This window comes from Megalops cyprinoides, chromosome 11, assembly GCF_013368585.1.
Source record: "Megalops cyprinoides isolate fMegCyp1 chromosome 11, fMegCyp1.pri, whole genome shotgun sequence".
NCBI lineage: Eukaryota > Metazoa > Chordata > Actinopteri > Elopiformes > Megalopidae > Megalops > Megalops cyprinoides.
The window spans coordinates 22,842,421-22,860,800 of record NC_050593.1 but is presented as its reverse complement, the minus strand read 5'-3'; positions in this window follow the sequence as shown (position 1 = coordinate 22,860,800).

The following is an 18,380-nucleotide window of genomic DNA, read 5'->3' as shown; positions in this document are numbered from 1 at the left end:
GCATTAGAAGGATTAACTGTGCTGTATGTGTGTCACTTAATGAGGGATAAGAACATTATAGTCTACGCTAGTCTACAGCAATCTTCATTATCTCTGCCTTTCATTCTGATGCATTGCTTCCTATCCAGGAACTCACTAAGAAGAGTAAGAATATTAACACTAGGTAATGATTAATTTAGGCTGTTTTTATGCTAACATGAAAAGAATAGCTGAATTTTAATTTTGTAATGCAAATTGAATTTAGACCTTTAAATCTCTGTTGCTTAGGAATCAGCATCAGCAAATTATTTGTGGGTTGTTAGTTTTTTGGCATTGGAGATATGATTAAAACAGTTACAGAAACAAGCAGGAGCCAGTGGTCTCCACAGAAACATTGATTTGGCAATGCTAGTGATGGACCTGTATTTGTGAATGTTTATTCACTGATCAGAAGAAACTTTGAAGCCTGGACTGCCTGCACCTGCCTCAGTCCATGAACTGAACTCAAGCTTTTCACATTTTTGGGTAAATTCTATCCCAGTCCTGACCATTGATATGTTTATACAGTGAAAATGATAAGATGTACAAATCAGTTTTAGTGTAAAAACTTGAGCAGCTTACTTAAAATAGCATTGCTCCACTTGGGGTTAAAACTGATGACCCCCTGGCAACCAGATGTGGGTGAAGCTGTTTGTTTTAGTTATTTAATTGTTTAACTCATGTTCTTCATTTACTCACATCTGATCACGTACATCTCCTTTCCATACTCTCATTGATGCCAATGAGGCTTGTATGATTTGTTTTTCTGGTTGTCAGTTTTTGGCAGAAGTCTTTAATAAAATGCTGGGGATTATAAACTGGATGAACTGAGGAACCTGGGAGTTTTTATGGATCCTGAATGGCATTTTATCCCCCTGTAGTCACAAACACTGGGAATAGGAAAGCCACAAAGACAGGGAAAGGGAGAGTTACAAGGACTTGGGAAAGGATAGCTGCTGTGATTTTGGCACTCAACATTAAAAGAGCATAATGACCCTGTAACAGATTGATGACTGACACAGGGGAATACTGATATTTCATGCCACAGAACTCATTCTTAATCAGCATGTGAAAAAATGTTTCAGTTAGTCATATATACATCACATGCCTCAGGCTCTTCTGTGCATTCAGTTACTGTTTTACTTAAGTGCCTTTTGGATCAAGCTATTAGTAAAATGACAGAAGTATTTAAATTACTTGACATTTTGTTTAATGGTTTTCATTAAGTGGATGTGTTTCTTGCTTCCTGTTCAATGGATATTTTTGACGATTAAAGGCCTATAATTTTTACATTTTCTTATGAGTTTGAAATCCATTTATGCAGCCTTAAGCCTGTTTCCTTTCCATTTTTGCTTAATTAATGACCCTTATTTCATTACCTGAAATAGATCAGGTATTCTTTTCGGTCTCAAAAAGAAGTTTCTTGTCACTGAAGCATGTCGTGAACAGCACTAAAGCAGTGCCATTTATGGATCGTGCAGGTCATTAACTTTTCTGTTTGTCGAAGTCATCAGTGGGTAGAAGGATAATGAGGATTTTGAATTTCGGCTCACCACTTGGCTGCTCAACTGTTTTCAAACTGTGAAAAAGGGAAATGTTTCCCCCAAAGGACAGAATCCCTTGTAAGAATGATAGTAAAAATGGAAAAAAAAAATGTCTCACCCAGTCTTTTGTAATTGCTCCTCAGCTGAATATAATGATTTGATATTCCATTCTCCGTATGAAAAGACAAAATCCCTGGGGTTTTCACAGAATTAATTTTGGTGAACCTATTTCACATACAGATGCCAACATAGCAAAGCAATACACAGAAGCCTGTGCAGAATCAAAATATTGTAATATACTGACAGTCACTGGGAAAATATTCCACAGAGCAGCCTCATGTTTCATGCAAAAAACTCAGTCCCATCACCCTTGAAGCCATGTGGAATAAATTGCCTTGATAAGGAATGATCTGATTTTTTAATATAGAATTTGCTCCCAAAAAGCCTGTCTTTTTATTCCTTATGTATTACCTCAAGGCATAAATGGCAATGTGCCTCAACCATTCCACTGTAATGTTAAATACCAATCTCTGTTGTGCATTGATGTCATATAACATAATTATATTACTGCATTATTCACCCGTAATACTGTTGTAAATAAAACCTTCATTTTGCTTTTTCATGCATTCATTTCGTTTTCAGAGGTCTTAGAGTATCTAACAACAGATGTACTGAAGGTGCAATTATTGGAAATGTCACTGAAGTCAAAATGCTACATCTAAAATGGTGCATGCATTTTTTTTTTAAATTAAATGTTCATTGATTAAAATGATTTTCAATTCCTTATGTCAGCCCTAACCCCTAACGCAAATCACATGTTCCACCCCAATATGTCTTGACATTTTAACTTTGGATGAGGACATGGGCCAAGGGACTGACTCATAATGCCAATGAAATTATCTTTAAAAATAAAGAAATTGATTTGTACCATTATGGAAAACGATGAACATATTACGTCAATAAAAGTATAAACAAGGCACATGTCTAGACATATATTATGTTGGATTAAATGAGACGCTCCCCTGTATAAAAGACTTTTCAGACTGCCATTTTTTTCCGTTCCAGTGACCATTTAGCAGCTTGTTCAAAATCCAAGCCCACGGTAAATTTAAATTTGCTGTCTTTTCATTTATTTGCAGTGGGAAAGAACATAAAGTGAATATGAATATGATACATTCATACATTGCATATTTCATCTGGGTTTGTATTTTTGGAGAGATAAGACTGACCATGACGTCACCATCGTCAGTCGATGCCAGGCACCTGCTGCTCTTTGAGGGGGCGGGTGGGGTTTGTGTGGGGGGGATAGGTCACCGGACTCTAATCCTTCAATTAAGGCACTGCCGACTGATTCAACAGCTGTAACAAAATCATTTCTCGTTAATTCCGCCCCCCGCCCCTCCGAACGCATGCGACCTAATCAATAACGGTGCTCACACTGGCCTTTAAGAGCTTCTGTCGGGCTGTCGTTTTCCAGATCCCCAGCGTGCGGTCGTCCGCGGTAACAGAGGTTGCGGTGGTGGGAGGTAAGCCCTTCCTGTGTGAGGCGTGACGTGGAGACCGGCATCCTGAGAACAAGTGGCACCAGGACGACAGCAGGTCATTTATGCACTTGCTCCTCCCCAGTGCTCTCACAAAGAGAGCCCCATTTCCCGTCGCCAAGGGCAGGCAGTCATACCGAGCTGCAAAGCCGGCCTCATTACTTTACCCGCAGCTCTTGATTGTGTACATAGGGGCAGAGCCATGTTTTCTCGGAAAATGCACCGAGAGGGGGTGGCTCACAGGCAAATTGAATAAACTCTCCCTGTGGAAAACTGAAAAACAGGTGGGCAAGTCATATTCCCCAAAAGTGCATACAAACTCAAAAAGTGCAACAGTGACATAAGTGGTCTAATCCAGACAGGTCCAGTCAAGACTGACTGGTACAACAATTGCCGTTCTTTACTTTGAAATGTGCCTGTTACCAAGTCTTAAAGCCATCCAAACCTACGGAAATCTTGCAGAAAAGAACAATGGATGTTATACATCTTACACAGTGACCAATGTTATCACACTGTCCATCTCTGCCTTCCTACTGATTACACTCATGCCATCATGTAGCTACCTAACATGTTAACATTAGCTGATGAATCTAGAAAGCACTTGGTTTCAGAAAACTCATACCTGACAACACATCAATAACTGTTCAGCTTAGACTGTTGGGCCTTTTGACATGAAACTTCTGAAAATTATGTTGTATTGTCTTATTTAAAAAAGAGACACTCCTATATCTAAAAGTCTGCCATTCTTTAAACAAATGGCAATTTCTGAATTTCCATACATGCGCTAAAGACAATGTTGATGAATTTAAGCAATTGAAGGTCCATCTATGCAAACAGGATAGTAGTGCTATGAAATTGCTGCATGGCCATATGGTTTCCACCTTTTTTTGGAATATTAACTTAAGTCAATATAAACTCAAAACCGCCTCTTAATTAATGTATGTTTTTAAACAGTGTAAACTCCTACATTAGTCTGTATTTTGCCTGGCAGTATGATGACCAGTGTTAGCAGCAATAGAATCATTGAGTGCTGTTCATGTTTCCCTTCTGTCATGGACTAATGTATAAATAATGCATGTGATTGGTCACAGGGCTTGGTGGCAATGTTGGATTTTGTGAAAAATGGTTAAATGTCTCCAGGCACCCGGCAGATTTTCATACAATTGTTGCATGCATGGTCGCGGTCGAATTGCATTGTGAGAACAAGTTTTTGGACATGAAGCAGCTACATTTCACTGTTTATGCAATCGGCATGAAATTTCGTATCCTGCATGTAAGACTTATGCTTCCCAATAGGTTATATTACATTCAATACATCCAGAAAAAAATCTGAGCTGTAATTACGTTACCACTTAAGGCTAGAGGGTGTATCCTCCATATGTGATTCCTCAGAACCCACAGGGGCCGCAGCCAAGCAAGTGATGATATGAAACAGAATGGATACACTAATGTGGAGAGGAGATTTATAACTTTTACTCTGAGAAATAAAGAGACAATGATAAAGAGGAGAGTTGTGGAGTAGAGACCTCAGAGAGATGAAGTCAGGTTAGGTAAAAAAGAGCACGATTAACAGGAAAAAGTTGATTAAAAAGGGCATGGGACTTCAAGAAAGTAGCCTCTGAAAGGCCATTGAATTTTTCTTCATTCCCAAATTATCCAGTCTGCGTTGTTCCAAACCAAAACCCTAGTAATAAGCACAGAGTTCCCAATGAATATTCACAAAGAGGAGAGACAGCATGTACTGCACAGAGAGATGTGGAAAGGTTTTCACTTAGAGATCATCGGGTATATTTCTTTGGGTGCCCAGAAGTGAAAAACAATAGGGCTTCATGAATATTGTGTAAAAAAAAACTAAGGCCCTCATAGATATAAATAAATCAACACAAAAAATGAGAAGATAGAGCAAAGGATTGTAGGGCATTAAACCTACCAAAGGAAAGCCTAATTCTGTTCTGGAGCTTTCTGAGCATATTTTAAGCATTTTGCATCCCTACTTGACAAATGTATGTGGCTGTTGCCTGGACAAAGAGACTTTGTCAATAAGCAAGAATGAAGCTGACTAAATCACACGTAACCATGGCTTCCTGCTTTTACTGTCCCTGTGGTGTTGGTTGTTTGACCGCACAGTGGTGGGAGGAACATGCCATCAGCTGTCTTTTCAGCAGACTCTGTTAATTATGAGACCTTTGTTTCGCAGCTATGATGCTGGCAATAAATGGGCAGCCAAAGAGGGGAAAGGCAGCTAAATTGCTGGTTTGTGGACTGTCAATGACTGAGTGGGTGAATTATTTATGGGAGGAATTATTTATGGAGATACACAGAATTAGCATTGCTGACAGCATGCCTTATTATGAAAGAGACCACTACCTGTGAGCAGCACTGCGCAGGTCCTGTCTGCATGATGCGAGTTGTGAAGCCCCTCTAAATGCCATGACGATGCTGAAATCCGAGGAAAACTGTCTTGTGAGACAATAAAATGAAGGGTACAACATGTTAGTAACCACACCACCAACATGAATTCAGTGCTGATAATATTCAAGCTTGCTCTTGTTGATGTTGCTGTAGTCCATGATGTTTGCATTCAAAGACAGTATTCAGTGAAGCATCAGTAAATGTTACATTGAATAACCTAATTTATTTTTCTGGTATATTTTGTCATTTGAGGTTACATGAAATGCTCACAGAGACTCATACAGGATTTGAACTGTCAGCCCTCAGAGCTAAGGGTCAGTTGTTTGGTTTGAAAATTCAAACGTCATGACGTTAAAAAGTAAGCTTCTTTCATCACACGTGATGTTGTAATCTCGAGGTTCCCATTTTCATACTGTGAATGATTTTGTCCGAATTCATAAATACAGCCCCATGATTAATGTTGCTGGTACATCTTTTCAGATTGGTAAACAGTCAAGGTTTTCATACCGCTCAACCCAATGCATAGTCAGCTATGGTGAATGTTGTTTAATTTGCACCTGATATTACAATATGGCATCACAACTGTTATATTATAGAAAGCTGTGCTTTATCATGTTCCTCAGCAGATCATGTTAAGTTAAAAGTGCACAAGGTGGTGGAGTGCGGTAGGTTGCACATTTGGCGTGCTGTGAAACTAATCAATATGAACATTAATGCACCAATCGATTAAAGACATGGTCTGTGGGAAAGTGTAACAATGCAAAGTAGCCATGCCCTTTTGCAGCAACATGATCACATCAGAAAGTAGGATTGAGGAGAGCGCTGACCTAGGAAACAAGGACCGGTAATTGGCCTCCCCACAAATTCAATTGAATGTTACAACGACCTTTATCCAGACAAGCACCCATTTGTCGGGAGGAACAAACAAAACAGCACATGAATTAACTTGTTACAGGGATATTAATATAGAATTGATGATGTTCATTTTCCTCCCTGTTTCAACTCAAACATCTTGAGCTGCAGTTCACATATAGGGGCATTTTTTTTTTATGCTTTACCCCGGGGGAACCACAGTTCACGTTGCTTCTCACAAGGCCAAGAAATGAGAAACTTCATATCTTGCAGGAAATGAACTTCACCCTGAACCCAATACATAAAGCTGCCCTGACTGGGATCTGTGCAGTGTCTTCTCACCAAAGCAATGACAGCCAATGTAACATCTTCCAGAAGTGCAGTGGCATCGTCCAGAAACGTTCAGGCTACAGAGAGGGCTTTACCTCTGCTTTACAGTTGACACCTGTGATGGAGTGTCGCTTCATCTGAAGAAACTACCCTCCATGAATCCTCCATGTATTCAAAGCACAGAGCTCAGAAAGTTGAGAGCTCACCCTAACATTCTGTGAAAATTGTTTACTCATGTCCTTCTTGTGCTTAGAAAAAATATTTTAGTCTTTATGCCACCACTTGTTTTTTTTTTTTTTTTTGATACCATGACAGGCGTTTCTACCAGACCTGGCACAGGCTTGTTTGTACTGAAAAATGCTCCAGTCTAAATCAAATTATTTTCCCAATGGTAGTTAATGTGAAGCTGCATTCCAAATGATTAGATTACCCATGCATCTGGAAGAACAGTTTTTCATGTATGTATGAGTGTGTGTGTGTGTGTGTGTGTGTCTGTGTGTGTGTGTTACCGTGCATGTATCTGAGTCAGTTAATAAACATTCAACATCTGCATAAGGAACGCTGCACTTGTTGACACTGTGTGACATTGCATAACATTCTAACATTTCCCTTTTCTTTGAAGCTGCTACATATTGTGTATTCTTTTCTCCACTGAAATTACAGCAACACAGGATGTGTGAGTAGAAAACTGAATACACACTTTGAGGAGTAAAATAACACATCTTAGGTGTTTCGTCCACAAGCATCATTTCCTCTGAAAATAGGTTTTCATTTTAGTTGTTAAACATATGTCTGCAATATCAGACATACCACTCTGTTTAACAGATTACAAAAACCATGGACAATGAGCAAAGCTTCACTGCCATGTTCACTATTGAAATGAATATTTTCATATAATCATGAATTCTGTGTCATATAAAATAAATAATGAATTATGCAGTTGCAGTGACCCCAGGCCTCATATCTTCCATGTAAATACAACAGGACTGTCACAACTCCTTCCTCACAAAGCCATTTCATTGCAGTTCCTATTGTGGGGGTAAAATGATGTGAGATGATTACCAATGTTTGTGTGGACCTGCTGTTTCCTGTCCTTTAAATGTGAGGGTGCCTATGAAAAGAATTGGTGTTTATCCCAGTTGGTTGTCAGGATGCAGCATCTCTGTCAAGGAGCTGTTCTTTGTTCCCACAGCTGATTAATGCAAGTGATCTTTCAAGGATACAATCCCTTCCTGAAAAGCACAGCCAGACCAGTGTGAATGGGACTGGCATCCATAGCGCTGGGTAAATTGGCATGAAACACAGGAAGAGGAGAACTCTATGACATTTTCAGGGATATTATCAGGCATAATAACTGCATCGTCTTGAAAGAGACAAGCTGCAGTGGGATGGAGCAAATCTGTTCTATTGACCCAGAGGGATTGGCCACACTGAGAGAAGAATAATCTTTATTGATTTTGCTTTTATGAACTCAATATTTCATAGTGCTTCTTCACATGAAAGAGAGGTGTTCGTGCAATTGCTGCTCTGAATGCTGTCACTGTCAATCTCAGCTTAAGTTGCACAGCTCTAATCTTACCTGAACAGAATGCTAGTTTGAGGGGCGCTCCATCATCGGAAATTTTGTTCCTCACATTTAAAATAGCTGGTGAATGTTCTTGTCACGTTTCAAATTGTCTCTGGTGATCCTGAAGTGGCTGAACTTCTTTTAAGTGTTATGTTATTCAAAACTTTGCTTTCCATAGTGTTCTGTATTAATCAAATTGAATCTCTGACCACATGAATGAGAATATTTGGGGGGGTGTTTGTTTCTTCAACGGCCCATCCAGCTCTGTAAATCGATTGGTTTGTGGTACAGAATTTAATAGATGTGTATAAACTTTTTCTTAAGAATGTCTTCATTTTTCCCCCATTTGAGGCAGTGCACTCTCTAACTGTCCTCTCCCTGTGCTGGTTGATGAAATTCTACAGTAAGCCTCAGAGTTTGACTGAGAGACTGTATAGCACTGCTTGTCATGGAACAGTGCATCAACAGAAACAAATTTAAAGGATGTGAAAATCTCCAGAAGATTATACCACCCACAATGTTGTACAAACAACACATAATGAAGTGGTAATCAGTCAGTGAAACTGAAATCATTGTCATTCTATAGGTGTTTGATTAAGCACGGAAATCATTTTAACATTTTGACCCATTCTGCAAAACCTGAAGTAAGCACATGTTTTCTGTCTGTAGGAATGATGGTTAGCTCACAGCTTCAAACAGCCTTTGTGTCATGTCTTCACAGATAACAGAGACTTTTGATAAAAATAATTTCAGTTATAATAACAATAACATCACTAAATCAGTTCAATGCATGAATGCATAATTTCTGCCAAGGTTCAGGGATACCGCATAGCAACGTGAAAATGAGAGTGCAACTTGTAACGCCAGACTGAAAGGAGTGAGAAATAAAATGCCAGGGTTATCATAAGATACAATGGGGTCATTTGAAAACAGATGCTAATTTTCAGTGTTCCTGCAGGGATCAGAGGACAGAGTCAGGATTCAGCAGAGAGTGCTGTAACTGTGGCTAAGACCCACTTGAGTGTTGAGGAGGTGGCAGAACATGGTCACGAACATTCAGAGGCTGATTATTCTAACCTCATGTGGCTTGTTTAATCTCAGGTGAAAATGGGAAACTGACTGTGGCTTAACTACAGTCCAGAGGCAAATAGGCTTTTTTGTTAAAGCTAAACTTATGCTTGTTATTTGAAATAACAGATCATGGCACATTAAGACAATTAGTTGAAATGCAGCAGGACTTTCTATGACCCCTTTGTGAATGATAACAGTGCTGATGGCAATCACAGGGGAATTATTATTGAATAGACAATCAATTTATGTTGAGTGTATTGTAAATTTGGCAATAGAATCAGAGAACAATTGGGGAAATTTTGCTCTATTAGAAAAAAAATGAACTAGCAATGAATTAAGAAGAATAGCTTCAGTTAGTCTTACTGTGATTACTTTCCACTTCCTTATTCTAAAGATAACATTTTAGCTTTAAAATCTTAAATCTATCATAACTCATCACCCAGCAATATCCAGTCATCACGTGTATAAAATTACTAACTCCTCTTGCATGTTTTTCTCTGCCATATTCATGTACTGTTGCCGTCAGTGCTAATGTGTTTTCAATACCATGCCTGCTTTGTTATTTGTAGCATTACGTTGAGATGGAAACAGGGGGTCATGACATCCATCAAACACAAAGCCTTAAACATGCGTGTTAAGTCATACATATTGTGAATTTGATTGAAAAGCAATTACAGCTTATTTGGCACCACTGTGACCTTTACACATACATGTGCCACAGCTGTAGAATGTGCACCAGCACTATAGGACAAATTTGGTTGTCTCCACTAACTCACGTGATGTTGACTGCGGTGTCAGCTGACACTCTCCCAGTGTGTGAAGAGAACACTGCACAGGAGAAACAGCATTACAAATATCACGTGGTTGTTCATGCCAGTGGGAAAAACTGGTCCAGTGAGTAGAACAATTAGAGGTTTTATTTTGCCTAAAACAACCCCCTTTCCGAAATGTTTGTGTAATTAAACTTGTGTAAGAAATAGAATCCTTGCCGAAATGAAAAACAAGAAAAATGCCATATGGTGCAAAGTCTAGCAGTAAATATCCTCCTTCTGGTGCAGTCAGCAGAACAATGTGAATAAGTGTAATAATGATAATAAATAATAAATAGTAATAAATAATAAATGTTTCATTTACGTTACATTACATTATTGTCATTTAGCAGACGTTTTTATCCAGGGAGAGTTACACAGTGCATCTAAGAATTTGGCAATGAAAGTTTAACCAATACAGTACAAACTGTAAAAGCAGGACACCACTAATGTCAGTGTGTCAGTGCCAAGTATATTATGTGTGCGTATGTTAGTGTAATGCAATATGCACGGCCTAGGGACTACACCATTCCAAACACAAAGCTAACACATACCTTGAAGTAAACCTCCACATATCTAATAACATACAATTCTGAAATACACTTCCACATATATAATTACATATAAAAAGAAGGAAAAACCACACTAGGGTAGGGGGATGACATGTTAGCTAGAAGAGATGGGGCTTCAGTCTATGACAAAAGATGGCCAGTGTCTCAGCTGTTCTGGCTGTAACAGGAAGCTCACTGCACCACATAGGACACAATACAGGCAGTGGACAAGACTGAGGGTGTGAGGTTACAAGAGAGGGAACAGCCAAGTGTTCCCTCCTCTCATTGCTCTCATTCCTCTCTTTCATTCCACAATTATCTTTACGTTAGACATTCCACGATCTGGTTGTGGAATGACACTATAGAGTGGAATTTCTAACGCATGCACCTGACGTTGACATAAGGAGCATTTAGTTCTTTCTGGTAAATCAAATGCCGTTGAGCAAGAGGAGCCGCACTCCACTCATCAAATGTACATTGTTGTGGGTCCTGACGACACACATGCCAATCCTGAGCATCACAAAGGCGCTCTGTTGGGTTCATCCCAGGCAAGTGAGGATCCAGTCCACCACACACATGGTTCCCTTCCAAGAAAATCTAACAAATGCATGTGGCATGTGGCTATGTGTTGTCGCATATAAATGTGAGGGCTATATTTAGCACAAAGTGAGGTACTCTGTGTGTGTGTAGTACTGTATCATCACGCTTCTACCGCCGAACCAGTTACCTTGCATGCACAGAACATCCCAGCTACTGTCATGCCTTGATAGGCCGAACTATGATTTGTCATTGAACATAGCACTGTGCCAGTTTCTGTTGGAATATTCGTGTACCCTTACACGTTTGTGCTGCCCTGCAACAGTTATTCTGTGCTAAACCACCATGTGTATCGCAGGCTCTACTGCCTTAATCCTGGAGCAGTCATCTCATTGGACAGGAGCTGATCTGACCACAGTGTCACCAAGGTTGAATCAGATACTGGAAAATGTATTGATCTTCTTGTCGATCTTGTTGCGTGGTTACACTAGCCAATGACCTGTTGCAATGTATTGAGTTGAACTCGTCTGAATGTATTGCAGGTTCAGAAGTTATATTGTTGACTAGTGTGCATCAGATTGCCTGGTAATGTAGGACATTTGGCATTTCTCCCTCATCATCCCAATGGTTTCCTACCTTCTACTTCCTGGCAGTCATGGCATATTGGGGATGCTGATGTTATAGGGCAGCACAGACATTGTGTCTGGGCATATAAACATTCCAACAGAAACAGGCCAAACAAATTGGTTGCAGTGCTATGTTAAGCCAAATCATGGTTGGACCTGTCAAGGCATGACAGTAGGTGGAGTGTTCTGTGCATGCAAGGGAGCTGTTATAACAGCAGTTTCCACAGGCTTTTTGTGCTCACTGTCAACGTTTTTAATATCTCTCTCTCTCTCTCTCTCTATATATATATATATATATATATACATATATATATGTGTGTGTGTGTGTGTGTGTGTGTGTGTGTGTGTGTGTGTATGTATGTATATAGTTCTCTCTCTCTCTCTCTCTCTCTCTCTCTCTATCATTTTCTGCATCATCTCTAAAGGATAAGAGCCGCCATCTGACATTTACTCAGGCATTCACAGAACAACACTAAGCACTGCCAACATGGTACACACTGTTGCCACAGGCAAAAAGTCACTGTGTAGCTGTGGATAATGTGCCTGTTGGTATTTACTAGCTCCTTGTTTTATAGAGCCATTGACTCGTTCACCCCCTTCACATCTCTGGCAGTATCCCCAGCTCCCAAATGCCCCCCTATATCGTTCCAGTCAGGTACCCATTCAGAACACTTTACTGAGTGTGAACTGCTGTCAGGGACTGACAGCCACTATCCAGGCTACAGAATGGCTGACACAAAGCCTCCATTTATCAAAAGATAATGACAAAGGATTCACATAAACATACTCCTACAACAGGATGGGAAACACAACAAAAACAGCAGCATGTTTATTGTCTTCCAAATCCTCAGCTCCTCTCTGCCACAACACTGGCTGTGTTCTCCCTCCCAAAACAACAGCAAATGTTGTTTTTGTATGGACTTAAATACAAATATGTATTTGGCTCCCTCTCATTCAGACTATTTTGACAGTGTACACTTCAAGGCTGTATTGCTGGCCAGCCCCTGCAAAAAAGCAAACCAGAACAGAGAGAAAAGATGTCTACTCAGCCATTTTGAACATCTGCAGAGCAGTAAAGGGCAAATTAAAACCAGATTCCTTGTTGTTGCAGGCTGGCCCTGGCCCTGTGATGCTGCAATTTTAGTCTGGTCTGCTAGTCTGGGGCCAAGAGGATTCACAGCAATCGTCTAGAAGCTAAAGTGCCAATAGAAGTAAAAAGTCCATTATCAGAGGTGCTTGTAGGTCACTTTTTAAAAGACCACTGCACCTCACTTCAAGTTTTTCTGTGATGCCATATACAGAAATGTACCACTGAAGTATTTATAGACCATGTCAGTATTTCTTTCAAAGCATTCTGGGTACAGGACACTGATAAAGAATAAACGGTGCTATTCACTGTTACCGCACAGACAGAAGCTTGTTATGAAGGTTGTTGATGTTGTATGGCAACCATGATGTATGAAAGGGGAGATGTGTGTGGGAGAGAAGCAGAGAGATGACAGGGGGCAGGGGAGTGACCCTGGGCAGCACCCAGGGCTTCCCTGATCTCTGGTCCTACTCTGACCCACACACTGGGAACCAAACAGGGCTCCACTGTTACTGTGAGACATGTGACAGTTTCAGAGCTACCATCTCTGAGCCTTGGGCTACTGTATTTCACCCAGCAAAAAAGCCACTGATAATGAGCCACTTAGTCATTCATGCAAGCCTGTGCCACTTTTCTAAAAGGTGTCAGAAACGTATTCAGAGCTAAACACTGCCCATGATAATTGTGCCTCCTTGACAAATTCTCTTTTTTTTTTAAAGACAAACAATAATAACAGAGGTCAGTGATGTGAGACACCAGCCAGGACAGAGAAGATCAGTATTCAGTATACTTTCTGATTGCTAGACTGAGTGGCATCACTGCTCATATCACGTTGGTTGTTGAGTCTCAAGGATCTTCATGACCTCTGTGTCTCGTTCTGTCCCTCCTCTATGCTGAAAATACAAGCCACAACATTTTCTTCCCTTTTTTTAGTGAAGGTTCTCTGAGGTACACTTTGGCGCATAAGCACGTTCAAACTTGCCAGATGACAGCTTTAGTCTTTGTCAAACAAAAGCAAATTGAGTCCTAAATCGATGTGAATGCCTGTCTTACAACCATAAATTTAGCATGAATAATGTCTACTGAGTGCAAAATGTCCTGACTATCTCCATTTTCCTTTGAGTTTTCCCGCTTGGTTTATTTTCTGGTCCGTGCATTTTTACTACACTTTTCAAGGTTTTGTCATTTCCTGGGAAGTTGCATTTGCTGTCAATTAAAATGAAAAGAATTAGAAATACCATATGTGTACAGTATAAAAAATGAACATAATTCTGATCAAAGGATTGTCATAGACTGGATGGCTCAAAGGGTAAAAGTGCGTCCTGATTTATGTGGCATGAAGGAGCTCGATGTACTAGTACACCCCCAGGACAGGACACCAGTCTATCACAGGGTGCTTACCACAATCCATCCTGTTTAAAGCAGAGCATGAAGCAAAGAATATGAGTGCTGTTCCTAACGTCATTGGAGTAGGGCTTGAACACATATCTTTCAGCGGTCAGAAAAGGCATTTTTCAAGCAGACCAGACAGTGACATCCTCACCACAGGACAGAGGCAAATGTGCAGACTTTGCACACGTTCCACATTTTACAGCATGTATTCTATCTCTACAGCGTTCCTCAATTGCTTTTGGATGTGGACCCAATTTTATTTTTAAACCATGCAGGTGGACCAAACGTTTTTCACTTCCTATTGATAAACACGTATGAATAAGTAGTAATTTTATTGGATTGTATTGTAATGTATTATAGTGCCTGAAAACAGCATGTATATTCTGTAAATAATAAGCATAGCTGTTACTTATCAGGTTCAGAATAAAGCATCACCATCACATCCTTTATGTCTCTCATGAGTGATAAATCAACAGTTTTACACACCTAAATGCTTGTTTAAAAAATACTGAAAAAAACAAATGTTTCAGGTTCACTGTCCAATTATAACTAGAATATGAACTGAATAGCTATTATAATACACACATTAAAAAGAGGAAAGGGTGATTTTGATTACTTACACCCTCAGTGTCAAATAATTATAAATAAACCCTCATATCAAATAATCTTAAATTCCAAGAAGTCACACTTTGGATGCATTTTAATGAATGTTTTCATCAGTGATGAAAATGCCAACAGGGAAGTACATTTTGCTTCCAGGCCACTATTTGAATAGCCCTGCTGTATGATGTGAATGCCACCCTTTCTGTATCTATGCATTCATCGGCTTTGTGTGGTGGCTGGACTTTTTCAGCTCACTGTGATCATGAGCAGGTCTTATAAAAGCCCACAGCATTTTTAATGTGTGCTCATCTACCTGGTACAAACAGAATGTGAAGAGTGTAAATGTTCTGGCCATCTGTTGCTTTGCTTGTTGCACATTAAGAACACTGTCAGAGGCAATTTAATCATTTGAATACACAGTAGATTTCCAGGTGGAGGATCCTTAGATAATTTCTTCCCCAGTTGCACTGCTGTTTGGAAGTCTCTGACGTGGATTTCAGCTGTGTTTCTCCTGAGGAAATCCAAGAATAATAGCTACTGACATTGTTCCAGGCTATGTATATATAAATGTGCTTAACACAATTATGCATTGAGCTGCACTCCACTTTCAACTTTCTTTTAGAACAATACTGATGCTGTCACCACAAGACTTCAATGCCATTGACACCGAACACCACATAAAATAATTGGAGACAGACAGTGTTATTCACTTAGGACTGAACAGCACATTTTTAAAGCCTTTTTGATGGGACAAAAAGCTTTGAAAATTGCTGGTGCTAAATTGCCTGGGTAAGTGAGATCACTGAGGTCACACGAGAAACATTTTCAAGTTCCAGCCTTTGATTTCATGTGAAAGTAATCAACACGGGACTGACTTGACAGGGCTATTTTAAACCAAGCTTCAAGAGCAAAGTGGACTACTTGTGTAGATGGTGAAAGGCCTGCCAAAGCTCTTCTAGTGACCCTATTGCCATTGTTTTATAGTGTGGACTGAATCTTTGCGCAAACTATGTATTTGTAAACAACATTCTTTAGAAAAATTATAGAGAACTTGCATCTCATGTCAACAGTAAAACAAAATCTCTTATCTTCATTTTGCAGTCATACAATGTTATGGTGTTTTAAATGGCTTTGCATTTCTGAGTAAGGACAGATTTCTATAAACCAGGGACTCCAACTCTAGAATTAATGTTCTGAATTTCATCTACTTCACATTCATATTTAAATCTTACTGTTCTTATGTTGTTGATTGGTTAAGACTGAAGACTGGCACATTGGTTCATTAAAATTGGACCTGACCTCATTGGGCTTAAATTCTGCTGAGGCACTTTGGCTGCTGCATTTTAATAGGTTAGCTAGAATATAGTTACCATCAGTAGTCACCAGCTAGCCTCTGTGATTCATATGAGATGCTGTTGCCAGAGGATATTCAATCCTGTTAGACTGTTGGTTATTCTTGTGCTTGTGCTGAGCTGATGTTTATATTCTGCATATGGATCCCCTATCAGTCATTAAGTCATCTGCCAAACTAATAATAATAACTAATAATAATGCCTTAACCTTTTTGCCATGGAAGATGTAATGACAGCTGAAATAACAATTTTACTAATGTTTGATCTGGCTTACACAATCAGCTCTGTGTCTGAAAACCTACAAGGTATTTCCTGAAGAATGCTTCATAAATTGTACTGCCATATTTCATGATCCAAAAACAATAAAATAATAAAAAATAATATATATATAATATAAAAATAATAAAAATCCTGAGCTCTGTCAACTGTGAAGTCATCACCCAGCTTATACGTAAATATGTATACTCTTTAGTAACTGTATTTGTAATTATAATATTCAAACTGGGTATGGGCATCTCAGTATAAATATGTGTTTACTTCTTACATGCATGCTAATACTCACTCACTTCACAGAAAGTCCATCTTCACCAAACGTGATCTGTGGTATTAGTTGTCTCACATATCAATATGATGGCAGCTTGGATCATTTGTCCAGGAGGATTTTACAGGGACATATTCTGTATTTTAGGGCATTTTCCATCCCAGAATAACATTAACAGCATGTGTTCATTAACACATGGTCAGTGCATTCCCTTTGCCATCTGATCCCCTGTTCATATGGAATATTTTCATGCTGTAAAATGCTTTCCAGCCCCAGTCTCTATGTTGATGTTTGGACACATTTCAACAGGCCAAAGATAGACAGATTTTTTCACAGTTTCAGTGGGACAGAGGCGAGGAGAAGATGGATATGTCAAGAGCATGCTGCATTCAACATCAGTCTCCATTCCTCTCATGTAAGTATTTACCACAAATGAATACAACAATTCACCACACTGTAGACATCGTGTGGTGTTATTTTGCCTTGTTAATTCACCAAATTGAATCAGCAGAAATATTTTGTTTCATGCTTGAACATAGTTAAGAGCGTGTCCTCTAAAACATTGCAGAATATTTTGTGTGGCAGCTTGGACATAGCCATTGGCGCCAGCAGGCTGCAGGCACATATTACTAGCCATATTTGCAAAACTCAATAATTTGTGCTTTTGTTTCTTAATGCACGATCATTATAAAACTGGTGCCAGTGTCAGTGGGATGCCACAGTTTACACAATACCAGCCATGCCTCCAGACATGAATCAGTCAGTCAGTTATTATTGTCCTGTTTAGTTTCCCATCCCAGGGCATTTCCTATAACAAGCTCAGCGCAAAGCTGCTATCACAACAGCTGTTAAACACAATGGCTAAAAGGAATACAGTATATGTGTTTATTCTGTCAATATAGGACATGAAATTTGGGCCACACAAAAGCTATAGGTCTGTGTTGTCGCTAGAGCTCTGATAATCTAAAATTGACATCCTTGTGAAAATATGATCCAATATGAGTGTTGGCTATGCCCAATGTCTCCAATGTTGAAAAAATACCATTCATTATTCTCGGGGGAACTTCACTCTACTAGACACTGTAATACAAATATATGCAATGGATTAAACACTAAGGGAATCCCAAGATTCCTCCTCAGCCATCCAGACATTAAAAATCATAGTAAACCATCATGCCACATTCATTTTGATCATGTTTGGAATGCTTACGGTGTCATTGTAGATTTTTAATACACTATTGAAGATGATGCTGCATGTTCAAGGTACCAACCTAATAAATCACCTTCCATTTCTTTATCAAGGGCCATTTCTTTAGCCACCTGAGCATTTTTAGTAAATGGACCACAATGGCTAATTCAGCCATTGTGGTCCTCAGCTCCCAGTGCATTATATTATATTTATAACATAGAAGGATGTAAGTGAAAGTTCTCTATGCTAAACAGAGAGTACAATAGTCTGTATGTCTGCTGAGACAACAGAAAATGAGAAAACAACTGAACGTCAACACTTTTATTTAATAAAGTAGATTCCCCTAATTAGCATTATT